The 10,255-nt window shown below is 43.1% G+C and overlaps 1 pseudogene; it reads left to right on the top strand.

Annotated features, from left to right (window-relative positions):
* The first annotated feature begins 9,088 nt into the window (after window positions 1-9,088).
* Window positions 9,089-9,911, top strand: LOC114208905 (lipid transferase CIDEC-like; annotated as a pseudogene).
* The last annotated feature ends 344 nt before the right edge of the window (window positions 9,912-10,255 follow it).

Here is a 10,255-nt window from a genome sequence, read left to right as displayed (position 1 = left end):
CTACACGTGATCCTGCAATTTCACTTCAGGGCTGAGTTGGAGGTGAATGACTGCGAGCTTATCTGGTTGGAGTCTGCATTCCACGTGGCACAGACAGGCAACAGTGGAGGCTGAGTAATCAGATGTGGTTTTCGACAAGATGGTTTCAAGACCTGCCTTTCAGAGCAGGGTCTGTAGCCTCTCTTCTCGGGGACTGCGGTCTGGAGTGGGGAAATGGCAGATACTGCTTGCCTACCGGCTCCAGTATAAGCTCTCCTAACAGAAGGATTCTACAAAGTGTCAGTCCTTTCTTAGCTGGTGGGTAGAAAGAGCTGCAGCTTCATGTCTGGCCCTTTAACACTTTGGGGACATACAGATCTGACTTCATGTGCAAGCATCCTTATCTTCACCCTTTTATTTCTTGCAGTTTTCCTCGTGAAGTAGAGTCCTTAGGTTCAATTAGCTTTATAAGCTATTATCAAAATAACAATAGTAATAGTAGTATTGAAATATGGTGTTTTGGGGGGCACCTGCGTGGCTCAGTGGGTTAAGCATCTGCCTTTGGCTCACAGGTTCTCAGTGTCCTGGAATTGAGCTCTGCATGGGGCTCCCTGCTCATCCAAGAGTCTGCTTCTCCTCTCCTTCTGCCCCTCCTTCCCGCTTGTGCTCTCTCTCTCAAATAAAATAATAATAATAATGTATTTTTCCACATTCCTAAGAAATTTGCCATCAAACATTTAAGGCATTTTTAAAATATTTTATTCATTTATTCGACACACACAGAGAGAGAGAGCACACAAGCAGGGGGAGCAGCAGAGGGAGAGGGAGAAGCAGGCTCCCCGCTGAGCAGGGAGCCCGATGCAGGGCTCGATCCCAGGGTCCTGGGATCATGACCTGAACCGAATGCAGATGCTTAACTCACTGAGCCACCCAGGAGCACCCCAATTTAAGACATTTGTAAAAGGGTAAAGGCTGCTACAGAAAACATGCATGCACCCACCACGCAGCTGGAGTAATACCATATTGCCACCACTCCTATTTCTTTCTCTCTGAATATAGCTTACCCTTAATTTGGAATGTATCATTCTAAGGCATTTCTTTATTTTATATTTTTAATATGTATGCATATATTTCTAAGCATATTATTTAATTGTATATATTTTGAACGTAAATAGAATAGGATATGTATTCTACTGTAACGGTTCTTTCTATTCAACATTGACAGATCCATCAGCTTGATATGTGAAGCTCTAGTTCATTAACTTTCACTGCTATTTAGTATATGTATGAATACATACTACAATGTAGTCTCCTGTGGATATGCATATAAACATGTCTTTTATTTTATTTTATTTTATTTATGTCTTTTATTTTATTTTTTTTTAAAGAATTTATTTATCTGACAAAGAGAGGTAGACACTCAACGACTGAGCCACCCAGGCGCCCCTAAACATGTCTTTTAAAAATAAAATAAGTTTTGGGGCGCCTGGGTGGCTCAGTCGTTAAGCATCTGCCTTCAGCTCAGGTCATGATCCCAGGGTCCTGGGATTGACCCCCACATCGGGCTCCCTGCACCACGGGAAGCCTGCTTCTCCCTCTCCCACTCCCCCTGCTTGTGTTCCCTCTCTCGCTCTCTCTCTCTCTGTAAAATAAATAAATAAAATCTTAAAAAAAATTTTTTTTTAAAAATAAATAAATAAAAAATAAAAATAAAATAAGTTTTGGGATGCCTGGGTGGCTCAGTTGGTTAAGTGTCTGCCTTCGGCTCAGGTCATGATCTCAGGGTCCTGGGATCGAGCCCCGCATTGGGCTCCCTGCTCGGCGGGAAGCCTGCTTCTCTCTCTGCCACTCCCCTTGCTTGTGTTCCCGCTCCCTTTCTCTCTCACACAAATAAATAAATAAAATATCTAAAAATAAAATGTTTCTTTGTACACAGTGTCAATTGTGGCACCTGGAACTGTTTCTTTTAGATCTGCACTGTCCCAGACAGTAGCCACAAACCACGTGTGCTTACTGAGCACTTGAAACCTGCCTCGTCTAAACTGAGATATGATGTGGCTTTAAAATAGTAAAATAGATGCCAGATGTTGAAGACTTAGTATAAGAAAAGGTAAGTAATCTTTATATTGATAAACTCTTGGATATATTGGGTTAAACAAAATAGATAATTATAATCAGTTTCCCCTGTTTCTTTATACTTTTAAAAATGTGGCTACTAAGAAACTTAAAATGACATGTGTCTCACATTTCTGGCTCACATTATATTTCTACCGGTCAGTCTTGCTCCAGATGGCTGTTTGTGGCCCGGGGCCTTGTCTGCCTTGCTCATCACTGTAAACCCAGTGCCCAGAACAGCAATGGAACAAGGAGGTGCACAGGATGCACCTGCTGAATAAATGAATGAATCAGCAAATGCCCACATGAATGAATGAAGGTGGTTGATTTTATAATTCTACCTGTTTAACCCTTCACTCTCAAGGAGGTTATATAAAGTTGTCTCAGAATGAAATTCTTTTAGAAATGTCTACTTGTCTATTTTTGTCACTTGACTCCTAGGCAGCCCACAGGTGGACACAAGACCCTCCCCCTACCCAGGAAGGTGGAGGTTGACCCTTGTCTCTGAGGAAGGTCCACGAGCCTCGGCAGCCTGGCACAGCTGTGTTTGCACTTGTGCTCAAGCCTACGGTGTCACTGGGCCCAACTTCGTGTGTGTGCTGACGTAGGTGGGAAAGTGGGGGTGTCTTTTTCTAACCACTAAACACTAAACTGTCAGAGGACATCTTCTGGAGTCTGTCAGATCTTTTGTTCTCAAGAACATTTTAGTCAAAAATAATAATTTCCCCTTCTGCCTGTCCTCAAGTCATACTAATTTTTTATACTAATTTTTGATGCAACTTTTTGCAAGAAGATCAGTCCCGCTACTCTCTCATAATTCAAGTGTTTTCAAAATAGATGGGGTTCCTGAGCCACATGGGCAAAGGCACACATACTTTCCTTTTGGAGTTGAAATTTGGTTTCTTTGGGTTGATTATGGGGGAGGTGTGTGCCCCATCCTCTACCATTCTCTTATTTTGCAAGATCTCCAACTCTGAGTGTTCTTGCTTCCTATTGCAAGAAGGGCAAGTTCAAAACCAATAATTCTATCAGAGAATCCTGGGCAGATTCTCATGTTTAGAACTTTGAAATAATGGCTACTTGTTTCAAGCTACGTTTAGATCCTTAAGCAACTAGTCAACTATCTGCCTCCTGAACCAGCAAACCTCAGCACACCTGCCCCTTCATTTGTTTCACAGATGGCAATGTTTCAGTACCAGGGATGGAGGGTGTGTGGCTGGAGAGGTGGCTGGCTGGACAGTGGTGGGCTTGGTATATGGTCCTAGAGGGTTTGAACTTAAATGTACAATGTAAATCTAAAGCCTAATAGGAAAAAAATAGGAGGAAATTTATGGAATCTAAGACTAGATGAAGAGGTTTTAGACTTGACACTGAAAGTACAATCCATAAGGAAAAATTGATAAATTAGACCTCATTAAAATTAAGAATTTTTGCTTTGTGAAAGAGGGTAAGAAGGCAAACTATGGATTGGGAGAAATTGCTTGCAAACCACATATCTAACAAAGGACTTATATCTAGAATATATAAGAAGTTCTCAAAAAACCCAAACAATCCAATTAGAATATAAACAGATATCTTACTGGAAAGCATACACAAATGATGAATTTTTTTAAAAAACCCAAACAATCCAACTAGGAAATAAACAGACATTGCACTGGAAAGCATATACAAATGACAAAGCACACAAAAAGATGTTCAACATTATTAGCTATTATGGAACTGCAAATTAAAACCACAATGAGATATCGTGACAAAGTTAATCAGAATCACTAAAATAAAAAATACCGATGACACGAAATGCTGGCAAGGATATATAATCACTAGATAGGAATGTAAAATGGTACAGCCGCTCTGGAAAATAATTTGGCAGTTTCTTTTTTTTTTTTTTTAAGATTTTATTTATTTATTTGAGAAGGAGAGAATGAGAGACAGAGAGCACAAGAGGGAAGAGGGTCAGAGGGAGAAGCAGACTCCCTGCCGAGCAGGGAGCCCGATGCGGGACTCGATCCCGGGACTCGATCCCGGGACTCCAGGATCATGACCTGAGCCGAAGGCAGTCGCTTAACCAACTGAGCCACCCAGGCGCCCAATAATTTGGCAGTTTCTTAAAGAACTAAACATGCACTTCCCGTATGTCCCAGCAATGGCACTCTTTGGCGTTGATCCCAAGAAATAACTTACGTTCATGTAAAACCTATACACAAGTGTTTGTAGTGGCTTTATTCATGATAGCGCCAAACTGGAAATAGCCCAGATGTCCTTCGATGGGTGAATGGCTGAACAAACTGCCATGCATCCATGCCATGGAACGCTTCTCTGCAATAAACAGGAATGAACTAATGATACACACTGCAACTTGGATCAAGGGAATCAGTTTGAATGAAAAAAAACCAATTCAAAGGTTATATATTGTACGATTTCATTTATAGAACATTCTAGAAATAACAAAATTATAGATAAGAAAAGACTAGTGATTGCCAGGGGTTACGGGTGGGAGTTGGGAGGATATAAAAAGGGAAACATGAGGCAGATGCGTGGTGATGGAACAGGTCTGTATCTTCATTGTAATGGTGGTTACATGAAGATACACCTGCGATAAAATTGCATACACACACACACACCCACCCACCCACACCCACACACACACACACACAGGAGTGTTTATGAAATTGGTGACATCTGAATGAGCTCTGTGGATCATATAAGCAGTCAGTTTCCTGGTTTGATACTATACTGTAGATGTTACCACTGGAAGAGGCTAGACAAAGTTCGCTGAACTTCCCTGGGTGGTTTTTATTCCGGCAACCTCTTATGAATCTATCATTATTTCAAAATAAAAAGTTTTTTAAAAACTGCACTTGGGGGGCACCTGGGTGGCACAGTCAGTTAAGCATCTGACTTCTGCTCAGGTCATGATCCCAGGGTCCTGGGATCAAGCCCTGCATCTGGTCTCAGTCCTCAGTGGGGAGTCGGCTTCCCCCTCCTCTTATGCCCTTCCCCCAACTCGTGCACACCTGCATGCATGCGTGGGCGCTCTCTCTCTCCCCCTCAAATAAATAAAATCTTTTAAAAAATAAAATATAAATAAAATAAAAACTGCAGTTGGATATGAAACAATTATTTAATTTGGAATTGCCTCAGGATATATACATTTACAGAACTTATTTTGCACCTATTACTAATTTGCTTTGGTAAGTGTATCTACTTATAAATCTATCCTGCCATTCAGTGTCCTGTTCTGTTCTGTTAAACATAGGGTTAAACAGCATTTTTGGTATGACAGTCATGGACTGTTCTGACTTTCTAGATGTTTGCTAGCAGTGTCTACAAATTATATGTGGGCAGTAAGTGGGCCAACTGGTTTGAATGAATGTGGTTACTTTTGTAAACATCTCATGGTAGATCCTGTTATAACACATACAGATTCTGTGCTTCCCCATGATGGTAGTAAACTTGCTTGGTCTTGAGGGGTTGGAGGGTTATGAGTATTTTTCATAACTATCATTTCCTGAACTTGACCTTTATTATACTTTCCATATTTGCTAATACACGATATACTTGAAGTGTGTCTTTAAAATTACGTGACTTTTGGGGCGCCTGACTGGCTCAGTCATGGAGCATGTGACTCTTGATCTCGGGGTTGTGAGTTCAAGCCGCACGTTGGGTGTGATTACTTAAAAATAAAAAAATAAAAATGAATAAATAAAATTATGTGACTTTTTAAAACCCCACAATACCATTCTGGCCTCCTATTATGTGCCAATTTTTTTGCCTATATTATTTTATTTAGGACTCCTATTAATCCAATTAAAAATATGCTTTCTTCCTTTCCTAAAACATAAACATAAGAAGTTATTTATCTGAGTAAATGGTCCATGAACATTGTTAGTCCAGCAATGCTATTAGTGCTCACAGCACTGTTGAAACTCTCCTTTAGGGCTTTTTTTGGGGTAGGAGGACTCTGTGGCATATTCTTTTGACTGCTCTCAGTTGTGGAAAATTTTCACCTTTTAAAGTTTAGAACTTTAGGGGCGCCTGGGTGGCTCAGTCGTTAAGTGTCTGCCTTCGGTCAGGTCAGGATCCCAGGGTCCTGGGATGGAGCCCCGCATCGGGCTCCCTGCTCCGCAGGAAGCCTGCTTCTCCCTCTCCCACTTCCCCTGCTTGTGTTCCCTCTTTCGCTGTGTCTCTGTCAAATAAATAAATAAAACCTTTAAAATATATATATAAAAAAATAAAGTTTAAACTTTATCTACCTAGATCTGTCATCAAAAGTAATTCAGCACAAATTAAAACAACAAGGTAGTATTTTCTACTTGCAGGTTTACAGAAACTCATCTCTAGTACCAGCAAGGATGCTGAGAAGCCAGGAGCCCTCTGCACTACCGGGGAGAGTATGATTTGCTACAAGTTTTTGGAAAGCAATTTGGCAATATATATGTCCAAAGCCTTTAGAAATGTGCAAACATTTTAAGGAGGCATTCCACTTCTGGGTATGTATCCTGTATTTTAAAGTTTATCCAAAGTGACGTCCACTGCCACCGATATCTAATGCAGGATAGTGCAAACCTAGTCCATTGCCTACAGAATATATTCTAACCCCCAATTTACTGTAAGGTTACTTCTATTCTCCCCTGGGGAGTCCTGGTAGAGCCATCAAGGGAACCGATTATCCCCTGCTGCGGATCTCAACTAGAGGAGGTTGGGAAAACTGCACCACACCCACCCTTCGCGAGCCGCCTAGAGCTCCAGCTAATTTCATCTGCATCTCTAAGTATGAAGTAGAGTAGCCGACATCTGCTTTGCCTGTGTAAAGAGCCCAGGGCGCGTGCTGCAGTAAGAGTTCAATAATTCTGATTTCCAGCATGTTAATCATAAGCGCACATGGCCTAGGACTACTATTTTGATGTAAGAATCATTTAAGTGTGTATACTCCCCTGTGCTCATTTGCAAATCAATCCTATTCAAAGACTTTTCATCATCTAGGGCCAGGCCACCCTGAACGCGCCCCATCTGTCAAAGACTTTTCATCAATGGCATTGTTAGCTTTTGCATTTCCTTCTCAGCTGTTTTTGTGTGTTTTAGGGTTTTGTTTTGCTAACATCTCACCATTCTCTTCCATCCTGCCCCCAAATTTAACCTCCTATTTCAAGGGCTTAAAAGTATTTATACTTTCAATACCGGGAGCAAATTAATCCCTGTACACCCTTTAAAGGGATCCTGTAATAGCTTTCAACATCTCTCACTCACCCCCTACTGTTTATTGCCCCTGTACAATGCCCATCCCTGTTCCGTTCTTATTTTGTTAGATGTGTGAAATCATTGCCCCCCCTCCACCTGCCCATTACTACAAACTGGACGCCTTTGATCTGGACCTGGGGGAATGTAACCTAAATTGGAAGACGTTCCACTTGCCCCGGGAATTTGGAGTCAGGGCAGGAAGATTGTCTCTCTGGGATTTGGACATAGGGGCTGAGCAAGTGATCTGTGAAGGACTAGCTAGAAGATCAACAAGACGTGGGGTTAAATCACCACTTGGGGACAGCTGCAAAGATGGGAGGCCAGGGAGGTGGTGGTGACCAGGGGCGGGGGCGGGGAGCGGAGAGGAGGAAGGAGAGACAGAGGGAAACTGTCTGCAGCTGGTATTCCCAATCTTGACGTTCAGTTGGGTTCCTTGGGGTCCTGTTTGTTTACAGTAAAGCTCCCTTTACATGAACTAGCATAAATGAGTTTTCGTTAATGACACCAAATAATCCTTGAATCAGATTCTCAGAGTGGGTCTTCAAAACAAAGATTATATAAACTAATGAATAAATATTAACCATATTAGGAACGAATCCTACTCATTTTTCATCTCTTTTTCTGCTTTTAAAAAAATGTGAAATATGCCATCCATATAGAAGAGTGCATGCAATTTATATGTAAGGTCTAAAACAACCTCTGCTTGCGGCACCTGGGAGGCTCAGTCGGTTAGGCGTCTGCCTTTGGCTCAGGTTCTGATCTCAGGGTCCTGGGGTGGAGCCCCAAGTTGGGCTCCCTGCTCAGTGGGGAGTTTGCTTCTCTCTCTCCCTCTGTCCCTCCTCCCCAGTTATGCTCTCTCTCTCAAATAAATAAATTTTAAAAAATAAATAAAACAACCTCTGCTTGAAACTATGCACATGTTTTATGAATTCTTCCGGGCCAGACAGTAAATATTTCTGGCTTTACAGGACATCCAGTCTCCGTCAGAACTTCTGTAGAATGTTTGTAGCACTAAAGCACATAATTAATGTGGCTCTGTTCCAATAAATTTTATTGTAAAAAAGGCAGCAGGCTGGATTTGGCCCAGAGGTCAGCATTTAAAGACTATGGCTTAAAACAGAATTTTTACCCCGGGTTTAAAGAATTTTAATGCTAAGTCCTGCACAACCACCACCCAGGTCAATAACACGGATAACACTGAAGAAGTTTCCGTTGGCCCATCCTGGACAATAAATCCTCTCTCCCTTCAAGACATAGCCACCATTCTGATCCTTGTGATGCACATTTTCTTGCTTCTCTTTACAGCTTTGCCAGCTCTGTATGCATTACTAGACAGGATAGCTTATTTTTGCTTGTTTTTGAAATTTTGATAAATGGAATCCTAACTGAATGCGTTCTTCTTTTTCTCTTTTTTCTCCTCCTCCAGGCTGATATAATCTCTCCCAGACATGAAGATAGAGGAAATATTTCCCAGGGGCAGAACTGCAGGGAGGTTAGGAGGCTGTGGAGGTGGTACAAGGCAGTCCAGCTGATGAGGATGGAATACGCATGACGTTCCTCAACTTTTTCTACCGTAAGTCCCTCTCCACATGTGTGGCAGTGTGCACCTAGGTGGTGTCCCTGTAGCCACTGCTGGAGCCCAGTCTGGAGGCCTCCAGGGCCCAGCCCTTCAGAGCAAGCACTGCAAACCAGAGTGTGCAGAAGGGCATTGTGACGCACAGTCTGGATGGGCCCCTTCCAGGTCCGGGACAGCCTGATGCTGATGGACAAGCCCTCTCCCTGGTGCTGGAGGAGGATGGCACCACTGGAAAGACAGAAAACTATTGGGTGCCTGGGTGGCTCAGTCGCTTAAGTGTCTGCCTTCAGCTCAGGTCATGATCTCAGGGTCCTGGTATCAAGATCAGTGTCGGGCTCCCTGCTCAGTGCGGAGCCTGCTTCTCCCTCTCCCTCTGCCTCTCCCCCTGCTTGTGCTCTGTCTCTTTCTCAAATAAATAAATAAAATCTTTTTTTAAAAAAACCCCAAAAAACAGAAGAGTATTTCCAAGACAGTGGACAGTGTTCATGGTCCTCCCGAAGGGGCAGAAATGGCAGTCTCCATCAGAGCAGATGAGGTTCCCCCCTACTGGGGGAGAACATAGAAAGCCTAGGGGAAGTCCTTAAGGGGTGCCAACCACATGCTTATCTTGATGCAAGAGACAAGGTACTAATTCTCCCTCTCCCATAAGCCTGCCAGGAAGATCGAAGTGACCCGCATAACCTATGGCTTGTACAAGGTGAACCCACAAGATTTCATTGGTTGGTTGACAGTGAAGGCAACTCACAATAGCACATCCTCCATTTCCTAGGCTACGCACTGCTACAGGGTCAAGTGCAACATGAAGGAAGCTCTTTTCTGGCCCCTCTTCAGCATGTAAGCCATAGGCCCTATGCTGCTCAGCACCTCCTGTTACATGCAGCAACTCCTGGGTGCCACAGAGGGAAGGTGGCCCAAGGGCAAGGTCTCATCCCTCATCCCCACCAGTCTGAAGATACTACAAGGAAGGCCCAAGTTCTTGGAGGCTTTCCCAGCCCAAGACTAGACTAGGGACCCAGTGCTCAGCTGGTAGCATCCAGAAACAACTTGAGATCTTCTTTTTCTTTAAGATTTTATTTGATTTTATTTAGAGAGAGAGAGCACATGTGTGCATGGGGGAGGGGCAGAGGGAGAGAGAATCTCCAGCAGACTCCCCACTGAGCACGGAGCCTGATGCAGTCATGAGATCATGATCTGAGCTGAAATCAAGAGTCGGATGCTCAATCGCCTGAGCCCCCCAGGAACTCCTAGAGAGCTTCTTGCCTCCTCACACCGCCCTCTTCCTGACAAGACCACGAATGAGGAAGCAGGAGGAAGAACCAGAAACCTTGAGTGGGCTGGCTAATGCAG

This window comes from Eumetopias jubatus, unplaced genomic scaffold, assembly GCF_037043125.1.
Source record: "Eumetopias jubatus isolate StellerSeaLion01/CBP00866 unplaced genomic scaffold, mEumJub1_p1.0 scaffold_16, whole genome shotgun sequence".
Lineage (NCBI taxonomy): Eukaryota > Metazoa > Chordata > Mammalia > Carnivora > Otariidae > Eumetopias > Eumetopias jubatus.
This window is presented reverse-complemented; position numbering and strand designations above follow the sequence as displayed.